At 34.5% G+C, this 18,103-nt stretch overlaps 1 long non-coding RNA gene across 6 annotated transcripts in view; it reads right to left on the bottom strand.

Annotated features, from left to right (window-relative positions):
- LOC141577555 (uncharacterized) overlaps nucleotides 1–18,103 on the bottom strand; it is a 90,061-nt gene that overhangs the window by 60,275 nt on the left and 11,683 nt on the right. For 4 of the 6 annotated variants that reach the window (XR_012506798.1, XR_012506801.1, XR_012506800.1 and 1 more), the window contains one exon: nucleotides 16,761–17,990. This is a non-coding gene — a long non-coding RNA (uncharacterized LOC141577555). The remainder of the gene's footprint in view (nucleotides 1–16,760; nucleotides 17,991–18,103) is intronic. The other 2 variants (XR_012506797.1, XR_012506799.1) reach the window with 2 other exon arrangements.

Raw genomic sequence — 18,103 nt, 5'->3', positions numbered from 1 at the left:
AGAGGAAAGTTTAACCAGAGAATATAAATACAGTCAGTAGAGATGAAAATAAAGCATTACAACATCTGAATACATCTGAAAGGATATTTATGTCTGCTCCTTAATAGTTACTTAATTCAAATTTTGTTCACTCATAATTTTCAGATAATGTGTTTCAGTTATTTTTATGGTGACATGTTATAATTTACAAAATTATTAAATTATATATTTAGAGAGGAAATGAACGAGGCTCTTTCAAGTTTCTTTAGGCTAATTGTAGAGTGTATTTCCTAAATGATTGCGATTGCCTGTTTATTCTTCCGCTTGCTTATGATACCATCCTAATTGCCCCAAAGGGAATTCTTTTTGACAAAGATTGCTAACAAATATTTTTACAAATTTATTTTAAGAAATGTTTCATTACTTTAATGTATGTTTTATGTATTGAGCAAGCAAGCCTTTCCCTTGGTCTTTCAGTTTTATCTCTCTTCAGATTACTGCCAATGCAATTTTAATTAAATTTAGAAGTTAAACTACATATATAAAAGTAAATGTATTTATAATATACAGGAATAAAATTTTCAAAAAGCAAATAATTTCTTAAGTACTATATATACACCAATATAACACATTTAAAATACTAAAATTCAGGGAATTCCAAATTGGGAATTTGAAATTTGCACCTCTTGGGGAGTGATGGAAATGTTAGCTATCTTGACAGTGGTGGCAGTTTCACTGGTGTATACACCTATCAAAATTCATCAGATTGTATGTCTGAAATACGTGTAGTTTACTGTATAGGAATCACACCTTAATAAAGGTGTTAAAAAAAATTCAGGGAAATAACTTGGCATCCAGTGAAAATAGTTTCATCAAACATGAAGCTGAACAAAGGTCTTCTCAAGAAAACAAAGCTAAGAGAACTTGTGAGCAAATTAAACTACAAGAAATACTGAACTTCATTAGGTTGCGGAAAATTAATTCTGGATTGGAGTCTAGAGTGCAAGAAGAAAGGAACACCTCAAGAAAGGGCGTTAAGTGAATAAATATAAAAGACGATTGAATGCATGAAGCAATCATCACAGTAATATCTGAGACAATTCTACCACATTCAGAAATAAAATACATAACAAGAGTTGGGAGAAAAGAACTAAATGTAAATGGATTTAAATTGTTGCATGTTTCTTGTATTATTTGGGATGAGATAAAAGTAGCAGTTTAAGATAAGTCAACAATAATTTAACAAAGCTTGAAATAATGAGAGAAACTATTAAAGAGTAATAGAAAAATATGTTGCCAAAAGGGTAAGAGAGATAACTCAAATAGAAACCAAAAACTACTTGACTAGTACAAAAGACCACAGGATGGAATCAAGGAATGAAGAGCAGATGTGACAAATAGAAAACAAATAGCAAGACGGTAGACTTAAACCCAACAACATCAATAATAACATTAAATATGAATGGATTAAATATTCCAATTAAAAGACAAACATAGGACAGGGAGAAAGGGAGAGAGAAAAAATCTAATAATACCCTTTTTGTAAGAAACAACTTCAAAAAGATGGGTTGAAAGTAAAATAAGGTGAAAAAAAAATACCGTGCAAAAACTAACCCAAGGGAAGGTGGTGTGATAATGTTAACAGTGAATTAAGGAAATTTTAAGACAGGGCAAAAATATGACCAGGCCTTCAAAACACATTTTAAATTCAAATCCAAAAATGACAAAGGAAAGTACAATAATGATAAAATATAAACCAAAAAGGAAGTAGAGTGTCTCAAAGTCAGGTAAGGTAAGACAAGATGTGTTATGAATGATAAAGTGGAACATTGTACAATAATAAAATAGTCAATAGACTAATGTGACGATCCTAAATTTGGAAGCATATAACATATAAGTTTAAATTACATAAAGTAAAATTAACTAAAACAAAAAGAGAAAGACAGAAAATAAAAACCATCATTAGAGATTTTCAATATGCTTCTTTTGATAGTAAAAAAAACAAAACTAAGAAATAAAAAGATTTTAACAACCTTGTTAAGCAAATTGTCTTATTTGACAAATGCCACACACATAACTGTAAAACGTCACATCACATTTAACAAAGTAAAGTATATTCTGGGCCATAAAGCAAATTTAAATAAATTTTTGTTAGGAAAAATAAAGTATATATTCTTTAAGCAATACAGAAATAAATTAACACTCAATAATGATTTATTAACAAATGATAAGTATTTGTTAATAAAATAACAAACTACTAAATAATCTATAGGACAAAGTAAAGTTACAATGAATATTAGAAAACATGTTAAGATGAAAATAATGAAATTATGGTGTAACAAAATTTGTGGGATATAGATAAAGTAGTTCTGGGGGATAAATTTAATACTTTAAAATGCACATATCAGACAAAAAGAGTTTAAATATCATGACTCAAGCTCCCAACACAAGAACCAAGAAAAACTGTTCATATGCCCTACAATGGCAAGGAGACTACAACCACCACAGGAGTAATGCTACCCATCCATGATGTAGGTCAATGGAGCAGAATTTAAAGTCTGGAATAGCTCCATGTGTTTATAGACACTTGATTTATGATACAGTTGCCACCAAAACTTATTATGAAAAAGTTTTAATCTTTTCCTATGAATCATGTTGGAGCAATTAGATATCCATATGGGAAAAAGAATGAACCCTAATCCTACTTTATACCATACAGGTAAATTAACTTGAGGTTGATTATACATTTTATCACATTAACCAGATTCATATTAAAACAAGATCAACATTCTAGGGTTAAAAAATAAAACTTTGAGGGGAAAGTCTTCATGACCTTGGAGCAGCAATTTTTAAAATATTAATAAACATGAATACTAATCATAAAGGAACATAATTCATACAGCACCTTTATTAACATAAAGAACTTCTGCTCACCAAAAAAATTAAAGTAAATAAGTGATTCACAGAAAGGTAGAAGATATTCTGGGTACATGCATCTGAAAATGATCTGTATCCAGAATATATGAAGGATGCTGTGAATCAATAAAAAAAGCCAAAGAATAAAATTTTTTAAATGGGGCAAAGTTTTATAGAAGCATTTTACTAATGAATTTACTAATGAGTATATTTTAATGATCAATAAGCATATGAAAAATATTCAACTTCAATAGTCATCAGGGAAGGGAAGATTAAAACTACAATGAGATTATAGAACACACCCATCAGAAAGGCGAAGATTAAGAAAAGACTGACAATATGAAGTACTGATCAGAAAGTAGTACTAGATCCCTCATACACTGTTGATGAGACTATTAATTAGACCAATTTAAAAAAAAAGCTTAGCAATATCTACCAAAACTATATGTACATATTTCCTAAACCCATACCACTCCCCTGAAAAATTAGTTCAAATTCCAACAAAAGATATTTGCACAAATATTTATAGCAAATGTAGTCATATAGAAAAAAAAAACTGGAAAGAACACAGATGTACAAAGAAAAGGACAATTTATAATATTAGTTATAATGACATTTTAATATAAAACAAAAAAAAAGGTCAGTCTCTCAATACATGTTGTTCTATAGGTGATTCACAACGTATCATGTTGCACAAGAGGAAAACAGAAAAGATTACATAGACTATTCACAATTTTATTTGAATTTCAACTACAGCAAAACCAATATATGATGATAAAAGTCAGGTTGGTAATTATAGTAGTTACTTCTGCAGTTTACTGATAGTATAAAGGAAACTTCTGGGGTGGTAAAATTATTATATTTTATTTTTAATCAAAAATAAAAAATAATGTATAACAAAACATATTACTTAAGTATGGATCAACATTGAAAAGTCTATTAAGATTAAAATATAAAAGTGATCAAATATGTAATTTTATAAATTAGTGGAAACATTTTCTTATACTAGGAAAAATAAAGGACATTTTTCCAATGTCAACAATAACTCTAAGTTAACTGGAAATATTTTTTTAATATATCTGTAGATTTTCTGGGAAAAAAAGCATAAAACATTATTAAAAAACAAAACAAAATATAAAGAAGGCTAATAAATAAGTAGGTGTTACATATCTGTTGGTGGTCAATACAACTTCAATTAAAATCTAGGCAGGGTTATCTGTGAAACCTAAAAGGGATGGGGGGATTCTTAACCAGATATCAAGATTTATAATAAAACTTTAGAAATGAACACTGTGCAATATTTCACTTAGACTAATAGACCAATGAGCTCAAAAGAAACACACATAGATGCTATAATATGTAACAATTTGATATATGATAAAATCTGTGTCAGTAAACAGGTGGTAAATGATAGACTATTAAATACCAAAATGGGAAAAGCAAACATTACATTTGAGACATTACAAGGAAATAATCTAATGATATTAAATTTACTAACTTCTTAAAAGATAATAGAGACACAAATATAAAAAAAAAAAAAAAAACAGTGGTATGTGAGGTAGCTTCTAGAGACAGCAGATGGTATCCAAATCTCACAACCATCCAATACTGCTTTGAACAGAGATCTCTGGCTTTTATTTCTTAAGATATTAGATTCCAATAAGCTATTTTATTTTAATATTGGACTATAATGCAAACAAACAACCTTGATAACCACCTACTCATATTTATATAATACCAAAAAGAAGACACTTTGGCTCAGGATTTCTAAGTCAGGTAACTGAATGGCTGGAATTAGAGATATGATCTCCGGATTTTCAGCCCTGTGTTCACTATGGAAAAAGATCCACAGAAAAATCAGTGAGCACTACTGAGTGAAATGAGCAAATGCATCCTATTTTGTGCATCTCTGTGCTGTGTACATTTGATCAGAAATTGTAGGTGTAGGTAGAAGGTGTTGCAGAAAAAGCATTGTGGGCACACAGACCTGGTAAAGGCTTGCAGACTGATCCTCTCTATTAGGTGGGATTAATAATTTCAGTTAATATAGAAACGTTGCAAAACATTGAGCCAAAATTAAGCTAAATGAAATATTTTCTAGTATTTTTACTTCATAGATTTCAACTTGCAACTTTCACACTGCTACCAGGTTACAGAGAACTTTCTGTCCTCATTCTCCCCACCATACTCTGGTCAGAATGCTGTACGGTAGTTTTCAAACATGTCTTTCTGTTTGAGGCTTCCTTTCTTCCACAAGCTATATGCTGCCTGAGATTTTTTTCACTAGTTTGACTTCCCCATAAAGCTAACTCCTCTTCATTCTTCAAGAAACAACTTAAGTCACTTATTCAATGTAGTTTGCAAGTCCTAATCAGAGGCATTACATGAGAAAAAGAAACAAAAAGGCATCCAAATCAGAAAGGAAGAAATAAAACTGTCACTATCTATGGACGACTTGATTTTATATAGAAGAAATTCAAAAGACTGCACAAAAACTGTTAGTATCAATAAACAAATTCAGTAAAGATGCAGGATACAAAATCAATAAACAAAATATACTGCATTTTTATACACTAACAACAAACTATTGAAAAATAAATCAAGAAAAAATTCCATTTAAAAATGCATCAAAAATAATAAAATACTTAGGGGTTAATTTAACCAAAAAGAATGAAAACTCTAAGATATTGATGAAAAACTTGAAGACACAAATAAATGTAAAGATATCCCCTGCTCATGAAGTGAAAGAATTAGTATTGTTAAAAGTTATTTTACCCAAAGCAATATACAGATTCAGGTCAATCACTATCAAAATTCCAATTGTATTTTTCACAGAAATCAAACAAACGATCCTAAAATTTGTACGGGATCACAAAGGACCCCAAATAGCCAAAGCAATCTTGAGACACAAGAACAAAGCTGGAGGCATCATGTTCCTTGATTTCAAACTGTATTACCAAGGTATAGGAATCAAAATAGTATGATATTTGTGTAAAAACAAACACATGAAACAATGAAATAGAATAGGGAGCCCTAAAACAAATCCACTCATACATGACCAATTGAATCACAACAAGGAGGCAAGAATATACAATGAGGAAAATACAGATTCTCCAATATATTTTGTTGAGAAACCTGGACAGCTACATGCAAAGACAATGAAATTAGACTACTACCTTACACGATGCACAAAAATTAACTCAAAATGGATTAAATGTTTGAATGTAAGACCTGAAACCATAAAACTCCTAGAAGAACATATACACAGTAAGATCCTGTATAAAGGCCTTTGTGATTTTTTGGATCTGACGACAAAGGCAAGGGCAACAAAGGAGAAAACAAAAAAAGTAGGACATCAAACTGAAAAGCTTCTGCACAGGGAAGAAAAGCATCAACAAAATGAAAAGGCTACCTACAGGATAGATAAGATATTTGCAAATCATGTATCCATTAGGAGGTTAACATCCAAATATATGAAGAACTTATACAACATAATAATTTTTTTTTGATTTTAAAAATGGGCAGAAGATTGAATAGACATTTTTCCAAAGAAGATGTATAGATGGCCAAGCGGCACATAAAAAATAACCCACGTCACTCATGATCAGAAAAATGCAAATCAAACCACCATGAGATACAATCTGACATCTGCTAGAAAGGCTATTATCAAAAAGAAATTAAATAACAGGTGTTGACAAGGATATGGAGAAAAGTAAACATTTGTGCATTGTTTGTCAGTACGTAAATTGTTGCAGCCACTACGGAAAGCAGTGTGGAGGTTCCTCAAAAAGTTAAAAAGAGAACTACCATTTGACCAAGCATTTTCACTTTTGGATATTCAACCCAAAATACTAAAACACTAACCCCAAAAGATACATGTACCCCATGTTCATTGCAGCATTACTTACAGTAGCCAAGATATGAAAATAATCTAAGTGCCCACTGACAGATGAATGGATAAAGAGGATTTGATACACACACAGACACACAGAAATACTATTCAGCAATATATAAGAATGAAATCTTGCCATTTGCAATAATATGGATGGATTCTGAGGGTATTATATGCTAAATGAAATAAACCAGACAGAAAATACAAATAATGTAAGATCTCACTTATACATGGAATCTAAGAAAACAAAACAAATGAACAAGCAAAACAAACAAATAAAACAACTAATGGATGCAGAAAACAAATGGGTGGTTGACAGAAGAGAGTGGGCTGAGGAGGGGGTGAAATGATGAAGGGGGTCAACAGGTACAAACTTCCATTTATAAAATAAGTAAGGATGTAATGGAAAAAAAGAGAAAAAAAAAGAAAGAAAAGATACAGCTAACGTTTTCTTCTTAGAAAAGTTCACCTTATCTTAGTTAGACATTCAACTATTTTGCTAACACTATGTGTGTTACCTTTTCATGATATTTCATGTCACCCAGGATGTACCACATCAGACTATTAATATCACACAAGTAAATTATATACATATATATTTGAAATTAATATATGTGAGTTATATCTATAAATTGAGTGTGTGTGTGTGTGTATATATACATATAATGAAGACATAGTAAATCAAAATACAGGGAGATGAGCCCAGAAATTCATCTCCCCCAGCTCAAATCAATCACTGACCACATTGTTCTTATTTCTGGATGATATATGATTAACAACAGAATATTCAGAACAGATTAAGAAAAGAATTACAGATGTTTTTATTATAAAAATGCTAAGACGTGGTGGGGTCTATAATAGTGTCATGGACACTCTCTACCTTTAGTGTTTCTTCACTCCAGACCCTTAGTGACGTTAACTACTGGATTAAACACATTTGGCAGAGAGCAGTCATAGAACCACTTCAACCCAACAAGGTAACTTTTTCTTCTTTCCCTTAGAATCAGCGTATTTCTCTTTGACCATCATTTCCAAAGATGACTTACTTAAAAACATTACTGTCTAAACACGTCTTGTCTTGAGCCTTTCTGTAGGCTGGGTAAATTCAATTCTCTTCCTAAATTAAATTATTCATATTTCTCTCCCAAACACTTTGAGAAAAGACCTCGTGTGTATTTTTATTCATCTTTCTAAACTCCACTGTAGTTAAGGTTGGCTCTTAAGCTATGTTTGATAGGACGGTCAGGTCACCGCATATTCAGGTATATATAATTATCTTTTATGGGTGACTGGTCACAAATTCAATAAAATTTAAATGAGTGCTTTGCTTAGTTCCCCACAGAGAATGATCACTCCCTACCAGTTGCCCAGAAGAAGTATATCCAGCTGGTCATGCACTGCTGCACAGACTCTTTTTTTTCATGGAAATCAGTAATTCACTCTGTGGGACCTTGAATTTGAGTTTGCATTTATTTTGACAATAATTGTTTGGGTAGTAGAATTATGCAAAGAGGTAAATAGTTTGATTCAATCAACACCTAGATTGCAGGTCTCGTTGTTTATGGATTTTCAAGTCCTTTTTTCCACTTGTCAAAAGAAAAATATAAAAAGGTGATAATTGTTCTTATCATGCTCCCAGGACAGATTCACTCTTGTGTCAATGATTTACAAAAATCAAATACATTTGAGAAATGTAACTGCCTTTTCCTCCTTTTATAATTTTTCATGTTTCATATGTGGCAACCTAAGTGGATTATAACATTTCAAAATGACACGCAATTTGATACCCTTTTATAAAACACACATGATTAAGACAGAATCTTCTAAAAGATAAATAAAAATCATTATGCCTTGCATTCTTGGAGCATCAGATAACTGGGAAAGTGACTTGGAAACCATATGTGATTTCTAAAAGTACAGATTTAACTGGGTGTATAGGATTTGAGTGCAGAGACATGTGAGGAATGTTAAATGTTTAATTTCCCAAGGTTACATAGGAACTTTCTGTAAGTCATAGTCTCCTCTAACCCACGTAACAAAGTTAGCTTGGTCAACCCTGAGCATATTTCAAGGGAATTCCAGGAAGGAGAGCAGAGATCGAAGTCTAGGAAACATTTTTTTTCCCCAAAATGAACATTTTTCTAATGGTCAAAGATTTCTTTTTTTAAGATGGGTAAAGTATTCATTGTTTTGCTGCACGATGTCTAAGACAATTTCATGTGCTGATGTGTATTGGAAGTAATCTAATATGAAGAAAGGTATAAAACGGCAGAATTTTCTCAACTTATTTGACTTTGGCATCCCATTTTCAAGAAACACTTCATTTGACCAGCATTCTATAAAACACATTTTGGGGTAAATGTATTTAATGGCATTTGTAGATCTATGACCATGCATACCTAAAGATGTGCAAGGAGTTAAAGCAGCAATTTCATAATCTACAATGAAAAGCACACCCAGTGCCATAGTGGGCATGGTAAGAAAGTCAACGACAAGACTGGATAGGATACCGAGAAAAGGCAAAAGAGTTAAAGACGCAAGCTTGATGAAAAATAAAGTGGAACAAAAGAATGATGTAATCCAAAATCTACGTTAAAGGCAGGATGAACAGCGCCATGAAAGCAGACAGACCTAGATTCAAATCTAGACTATAAATAGTTTACCTTGACAAGTAAAATAAACTCTGACTTCTATTTTCTTGTGGCTCAATGAGACTACTATGTCACAGAGATTTTAAAAAGGAGCATCTAAGCCACAGTTTAGGACGTGGCCATTGGCCAATAGAAAGCTGTTGTAAGTATTGTTTAATGTGCAAGAGTAAGAGGCAACGATCGTAAAATGATTATGTCAATAAAAAATGTTAAAAAAATAAAATAAAAATAAAAAAGAGGCAACAATCGTTTTCTGACTTCTTAAGAACATACATTCTCAAAATTGTAACTGCATACCCAGCATTGTTTCATACTTTTGCAAGCATGTGTTCGTAACAGAAAGAGTACTGTTGGAGAAACCGCGAGTGGTCTGTAGAATCCACCCCTATCACTGGCAAGGAGTCTGGCAGTGGAGCAGAACATCACGAGAAGAGGAGATTGAGAGCAAACGGTGGAAGACAGGTGAGAAACTCACCAAGTTCTGTGTGAACACGGCATTCCTTTCTAGCCATTCACATCGGTATCTATGTAACAGGAGGGGAAGACGGCGGCAAGGCACAGGGAGAGTTAAATGTGAGAGGTTTTGTTAAAGCTAAGAGATTTCAATTTTGCCTGCTATCACAACTGCCCCTAATAACAAAATTGTCACTTCGTTAGCGATGGTCTTGAAGTAGAACTGGATAAACAAACTTTCTATGATTGCAATATATGGCATGGAAACTTCAAAGAAAGAAAATAATCTAAGTGATGGTATCATTTGAACACAAATTAAAACTCTCAAGAATGTTAATTTTATCTGGGTGATTAATGTCTCAGGACAGTCAATCCTGTAGATCTGCTATGTCCTCTCAATGGCTGTAAGGTTGTTTCCTGAGATGATTTGCCATCTTTAACTCTACCTTTCTTTTACTGTTCCTTATAGAGGTTTGAATTTAATAGGCAGAGTTGGGCATATGCAGAAGTCAAAACTCTTTTTTAATTAGAGGTAATTAACATACATCCAGGAGATTATTCATTTTGCTTAAAGCTTCATTTTCCTTTGTGAAGTTCCTGAGCTTCAAGGGAGACTGTTACCCCATTAGTCTCCATTCTTTAAATGCATAAAGATGTCACTAAAACATGGTCAAAAGTCAATGCACTGCTTAAAACCCTTCATGACTTCCTATAAGATAAAAGGTAAAATCCTCCTCATGGTCGACAAGTGTGTGCCAAGCCAGCCCCCAACACATTTTCTTCCCCTCTTCCCTTCTTGATGGCACTGAAGCGACACTACCCTTTTTTGTTGAGGTCCATTTTCTTAAAACTAATTTCCCTGAAGCCTGTAACACAACAGCTCCCACTAAATTATTCTTAATACCCTGTATTTAGCTTTCATTACATGTATCACAGGGCATAATTGTTGTTGAGATTCTTAGAATGCTTGCTGCATATTAATAAAATCTAAGCCTGATCATGGTCGACAGTAACACGAATTAGTCAATAACATAGTTTAAAATGAATAAACATGCCCTAATAAAGTTATATTACCTGTCAAACCTATTATGCCTTTAAAAACTACAGAAATTTTGCATTGAAAATAGGTAATAAAAATAAAGACAAAGATATTTAACTTGTCATTTTTGCATAAACCATTATTTGAGCCTAACTCTTCAGTTTCATATTTCTTGGTCTTTTTGCCTCCTTCTGCTTGAGGTTCTGATTCCATTAAAACTGAGAGAAAATTCAAGACTTATCCAATTTCATTTTGACATCAAGAAATGAAAAGAGACCATCACAGAGGGCTTCTTAAAAGTACCAAGGACCTGACCTTTGTGTTATAAACAAGCATTTCACTTTCATCTCAAGGTCTCCCAGGCTTGGCAGAAATTTTCTCTACCTGTCTCTTATCTTTCTCTCTCCTAAGTAAATTAAGTTATTGCTATGACTGCTGAGGACTGCCATCCTCTTATTTATAAGCATATATCAGATCAAGGTTTTTAAAAACTTGTTCAGTTTGACCTTCCAGGCAGATGACACATCTGAAGGTTTCCTTATGGAGAGGGGCACAGGGGTCTCCTCACTCTTGGGTTCATATGAAATACTGACACTGGTTCTCTTGCTCTATGTAAAAGTGTATTTCATTAATCAATTTTTCAATTTTATGAAATATTTTAAAGAGTGTGAAGATAGGTAAACTTACATATTATCACATGAAAATATTATTACTGTCTGTAATTTGATCATTTATAATGAATTTTGAAGCTTTCATTCAACACCATAGAAATATTTCTGAACATCAAACAATTAAGCTCATAGGAAAGTGAAATCTAAGAAAATCTTTTTGCATTTATGTCTTTCTTCAACTGCACGCACACATGAACACACATGCAAACACACGAACCAAGTGAGTTGTACAGATACACATAATCTCATATATATTCTACATTAATGTGTATGTAAGAAATAACAAAATATGTAATGCATATATAACTATACATACTTCTCAGTAATCAAATTCATATGTATATATGTACCTATGTTCAATAAATAGTCATATATATGCACACTATCAACTTTCTGTCCAAGGTATTCAGTAGTATACCAAAGAAATAATGTCAATTGCTTGTCTGAGAGTAGATATGATGGAAATATTAGGAAAAAGGAGGGTGGGAGGTCAGCACACATCTGAGAAGCAAAGGGGCCACCGGTGACAGAGAAGGTAACTAAAAGCATACTCTGGAACACAAAAGATGTGTTTCCTGCCTTCATAATTCTGCTTCAGGCTACGTGATTCTGTAGACACCATGAGGACCTGCTAACTACATAAAAATGAATCCACTGATCTCCAAATTTGGGTCTAAACATTAGAAGCTCCAATGCATTTTCAACTGGTGATTTTATTATTTTATTTATCACTGATTCATCTTTTTTGTTCCTTTCCTATTGCTAAACTATCTCAAAAGCATAAGATGGCCCCCTCTTTGTGATTAATAAAAAAAGGGAAAAAATCACAAGGAATCCAAGAATTGAGGGAGACAATATCCTTTCAGCATAACCACTCATCTAGAGTTTCTAGCTCAACATTTTATCTGCAGAGTCTGACCTTCATCCTTCAGGGATGAAATCTTCAAAGAAGAAACTGTTTAGGGTTTCACAAAACTGTCTATACACTATTGGTCACCAAGAAATCCCCTAATTGCTAAAGCAACCTTTTCTCTGGATGATTCAGTCACTCAGTCAATGAACATCTGCTTAACGGTGTGCAAAACATTACTGTAGACAGTCTTGGGGATAAAAAGGTGAATGAGCTTCAAGCCCTTTCCTTATGCATCAAAACAGAATTTTTGTTGCAAAGCGTGTTAATGTTATTCCCAGTCCCCAAATACTTAGGTACGTGACTTAACATTTCTTGATTTGTCAAGAGGTATCAAATACCTTAAAAATATGTATTTTTTAAAACTATAGTCTTACCTCTATGAATTTTTCTTGAGGGAAAAAATCAGGAGGACTATGTGCAGATTTAACTATAAAAATATTCATGGAAGCATCATAAACATCCCAGCTGACCGGCAATATATAATTGGTTAATAACCTCTAACACTTTTTTCCCTTTGCCAGAAAATGCACATTGCTTTAGTCTGTGTAATAATGCTTATCATTCCCTCTTCAGAGGTACATAACATTCTAGGGACCTTTCCCAGGATCACATAGCTGACAGATACAAGGGAAGGATTATGCCCCAGAATCTGTGGTTAGTAAGCTATCAGTCTGGTTCCACATAAGGCTTTCCTTCTGAACCAGAGCTCAGCCTCAGCTTAAAGGCCACCTCTGCAGTAAGGGAGCCTTTCCTGAGAGCTGTGTCTGACTCTCCTCTTGACCTTTGCCCTTGTTCTTTATCACAATAATGAACTTATTTCCTTCATTGCATTTACCTGAGTATTTTTTCTTTCTTAAATGAGTTTCAACAGCTTTATTGACATATACCAGAAACTTCACCCATTGTAAGGGTACAATTCAGTGTTTTTTTAAGTCAAGTTGTAGAGTTGGACAGCCATAACCATCAATTAATTTGAAAACATGTTATTAACCCCATAAGTTTCCATTGAGCCCATTTGCAAGCAATCCCAGCTCACATCCCCGGCCCCAGGAAAGCAACTTTCTACTTCTGTAACTTTTTTTTTTTCCGGAGAGTTTATGTAAACGTCTCAGTTTTTCTTTTTGGTTTGGTTTTGGGTTTTTCTGTTTTGTTTTGTTTTGCTTTGTTTTTGTTTGTTTTTTCTTGCATTTAGCTTCTAAACTTATGTTATAGCTTCTAGCAGTGGTCTGTTTCTTTTTATTGCTGAACAGTCTTTCAAAATATGGCTACACCACATTGTATCTATTCAGTATTTTGGGGCTGTAATGAATAATATTATGAACACTGGCATACAAGTCTTTGCATAGATATATTTTTTCAGTTCTCCTGTGCAGCTTTCTAGGAGTGGGATGGTTAGTTTGTATGATAAGCTCATGTTTGACTAAGAAAATGCCAAGATGTTTTGCAAAGTGTCTGGGCCATTTTACAGTTGCACCAGCATGGAGGTTTCCTTTTCTCTACAGTTTTGCCCTCTCTTGGTAGTTCAGATTATAGCCACTTGATTGGGTATGCACCGCTATCTCATTTTGGTTTTATTTTCATTAACTTGATAGCAAATAAATAATATTTTAAATTTATACTATAGTCAGTCTTCCACAATAGAATATAAGCTTTTTTGAAAGCAGGGTCCACGCCTGTGTTATTCTACAGGGTGGTTGTAAGAGAAGGAACTATATAGTCATTCAGGGATGAAATGCATCCATATAATATGAAGGAATTAAAATGATTCACATAAGGTTAATTTCCCTTAATACTGTCCCTTACACTCAGTGAATTAGAAGTAGATCATAAAAATATGCACAGGCTGATTATATAATTTGCAAAATATATGTCTAAATTAAAATGTTAATGATCTCTGGATGGTGTACCTAGTTGTCAGCGTGTCCTGACATTACATTTGTTATATGTCATCTATAAAGTAAAAGGCTTAGAAATCAATTTCTAACACTTACTCAGTTCAGGGATATCCATGAACCTCTATTGACAGGGAGTTCATCATCTGATACTTACCCACATCACAAATTCCTCACAGGGTACTAAAGTTTGACTCCTTGCCAATTCTTCTGTCTCTATCTACCCTCCAGAAATACAGGATTCTGCATTTACACAAAGAGGATTTCTGACTTTAGTCTCCATTTTCCAAGTCCATCATTACCAGATTCTTCAGTTAGGTTTCACCTGACACAACTCCCAGAGAGCTCACCATCCCCTTTTGCCACTCAAAATTCATATTATAAAAGAAAACCGTGACATATAATCACCATTTTCAGAAAACAATTCTCAGAAAAGTGCATTAGGGTTGATAATAAAGCAGTAACTCCCATTTTGGAAATGCACTATATGCAGTTCATAGCACCACGGGTTTCAGGTACATATGGATACATTTTGTAACAGTTGCTTGTATCTATCATCATTCCCAAGTTACAAATGAAAACACTGAGGTCTGGAGAAGCAAGACAATCACACAAGATCTAATAATTAGTAAGCAAAAACATTTGAATTTGAATTCTTATTTAAGTGTGTTTGATTCCAAAGCTTTTGTTTCCTCTTGACCTGGACGCTGGTCCATGGCTCTGCCCTTCTGAACCTTTATGATTTCAAGATAGACTTCAGTTGGGCTGAGGTAAGAGAGCAGCTTATAGGTTAGATAATTTGTTGGATGATAAGTTTCCCATTCTCATCCCTGTCTCCAAAATCTGCAAAGATAAAACATGTTACCAAGAAAACACATTTTAGAGGAAGTTGGTTAACTCTAACAAAATTGGCATAACTCTAACAAATTTTATCCTTTCTCAATCTATAACTGGTTACTCTGGCATCACTAACATTTAAAGTAATTGGGTCACAGCAATCCTACTCCTGGGCATATATCAAGAGGAAACTCTAATTTGAAAAGACACATGCAGCCCAATGTTCATAGAAGCACTGTTTACAATAGCCAAGATATGGAGACAATCTCAATGTCCATCAACAGATGACTGGATATAGAAATTGCAGTATATTTATACACTGGAATACTACTTAGCCATCAAAAAGAATAAAATAATGCCATTTATAGCAACATGGATGGACCTAGACATTACCATACTAAGTGAAGTAAGAAAGAGAAAGAAAAATACTGTATATCATTTATATGTGGAATTTAAAAAAATGACACAAATGAATTTATTTACAAAACAGAAACAGACCCACAGAAAGAAAACAAATTTATGATTACCAGAGGGGAAAGAGGGGCAGTGTGGAGAGACAAACTGGGAGTTGAGTATTTGCAGATACCAACTACTATATATAAAATAAATAACAGGGTCCTACTATATAGCACAGGGAACTATAGTCACTAACTTGTAATGGACTGTAATGAAAAAGAATATAAAAAGGAATATATATGTATAGCTGAATCACTACACTGTACACCAGAAATTAACACAATGTAAACTGACTGTACTTCAATAAAAAAAATAAAAAATAGAACAAAATAATTGGTTCCTGCAGAAGCCAATAACAGAAAATTTTTGTTGTTAGAGTTGGATGAGTTTTCCCTTATTCCAACTGCACATTTGCTTATCTCAGAGATGTCCTGTTCACAAGCTCCAATTCTGGACCTCACCAGGCTCAGGGATACCCTGTGGCCTCCTGACCCTGAGAGAGCTTGGCCTCACTCCTCCCATTTGGAGAGATTATGGCTTCCTTCTCAAGGAAGGCAATATGTCTTTCTTCCTGGTTCCAGGCAACCGTAGACACAGCTTGGAAATATCAAATCCAAGCCCTGTCTGCTTCTTGTTCTGCCAAGGGCTTTCTCCTGAGGACTACTGCAGTGGGGCTCCACGAGTCAGGATCCTTCAAGCCCTTGCAAGCCTGAGGGCTCAGGCATCTGTGACTCAAGGCTGCCTTTCCCACCCTTTTGGGTTCCAGCTACATTCTGGTCTCTAGACCTCCATCACTCTGAGGATCTAGATATGGACACAGTGCATAAAGTGGCAAACTTCCAAGTGATCAATCTCCAGGAATCCTCAAAGACTCCCTGCAACTGGCCAAAGATAAGTGAGAGGGGTTTTTTGGTTTTTGTTTTGTTTTGTTTTGTTTTGTTTTTTTCCTTTCAAGAGGGGTTCAAGGTTGCCTGGGATGGCCATTCTCATTAGCGGCAGGAGCTGTGGTCTGGGCTGAAATCACATTTCTAGGGGGCTTAGATTTCCCACTTAGGACTCACAAATTGTCCGGCAAATATGGACATCTCCTCCGCTGCTGGCTTAGCTCTCAGCTTCTCTCATCTTGTCTACAACTTTCTCTTCCAGGCTTAGTGTTCATTCACTACCATTTAATTTCCTGTGCATGTATCATCTGAAGACAGAGAGAGAACTCGTCTTTACTTTCATTTTCTCATTCCCAGGAATGTCACTGGACAGAAGTAGTCTTTCTTTTCTTCCACCAACATCTGCTCAGAGGGCAGTCCCCCAGGTCCGTTCTGCACACTAGACCCAGTACTTCCATCAGGAGGTTGTGACCCTTTGCCCTCTACCCCTGTCTGTGTTATGGCTCTGCTCCGCCCTGAGACAAAAGCCTGTTTCTCCTCCAGAGGTGTCTGTGCCCCTTCTCTCTCCTAGAACTGCCGCCTCCCATCCTTTCCCTTCCCTCAGCTTGGTCCTCTCAATGGTCTTTCTGCTCTGATCACGAGCCATCTTAGTGGCCTCTACTATTCCCACCTCTCCTTTAGAAAGACAGTGATTCTTGGGCATTTGCATATAAACATCACTATTTTAGTTCCCTGTTAAACTGATGCCTCTTCCCTTATTATTTCTTTATGCACCTCGTGCTCCTGGAGTAATGAGGGTAGGAACCACTATCTCAAGCCAGGACCCAGAGAACAAATGGGGGAAAACCTCAGCTGACACACAGCTAAGAGAAGTGCTTTGGTTCAGTTTCAGATGAATGATCTTCAGCTCCGAGTACTGCAACTGCAAAAGCGGGTAAGAGCACGGATCACACCCCTTAAGTAGAAGTTTTCCTGTTTCACTTGACCTTTTAAGTTTGACCTTCTGCTACCTGCTCTTTCTTGGGAAAAAAAAATTATTCAGCATTTAACCTAACCAGCAACTAGAGTGACTTGCCCCAAACCTCATAGCCATTCTATGGATCAGGAGTTGTTCTGCAGAAAAACTGTTTTGAGAGTAAGGTGATGGGGGCTTGGAAAAGCTCACTTAACTCCTGAGTGACATTTTCACACTGTGTTTCTCCCAGCATCTCTTAGGACACCTGGATTTATCTGAAGAATTTACCTACCCAATGTCTCACTTGTAAATCACAGCCACACCCCCCGGCCATCATATAAGCCATGGATTTCTTTACTCCCTTTGTCCAATATTCCAGAGTCCTCCTCTCCATAGCTCATTTTTAAAATATATTCTTCTTATTGGCACCTTTATACTCATGGGACTCATGCCTAAAAAAGGAAGTAATAGAATTCAGGTTCAAGATTACCGTGGTAAGTTTTGGAAATGTTTCTTCTATAAGTAAGACAATATTAACCTTAGTAATTCACACAAAAACTCCAAT

Source organism: Camelus bactrianus, chromosome 4 (assembly GCF_048773025.1).
Source record: "Camelus bactrianus isolate YW-2024 breed Bactrian camel chromosome 4, ASM4877302v1, whole genome shotgun sequence".
Taxonomy (NCBI): Eukaryota; Metazoa; Chordata; class Mammalia; order Artiodactyla; family Camelidae; genus Camelus; species Camelus bactrianus.
Note: the sequence above shows the minus strand (reverse complement) of the source record. Positions and strands in the feature narration are given on the sequence as shown.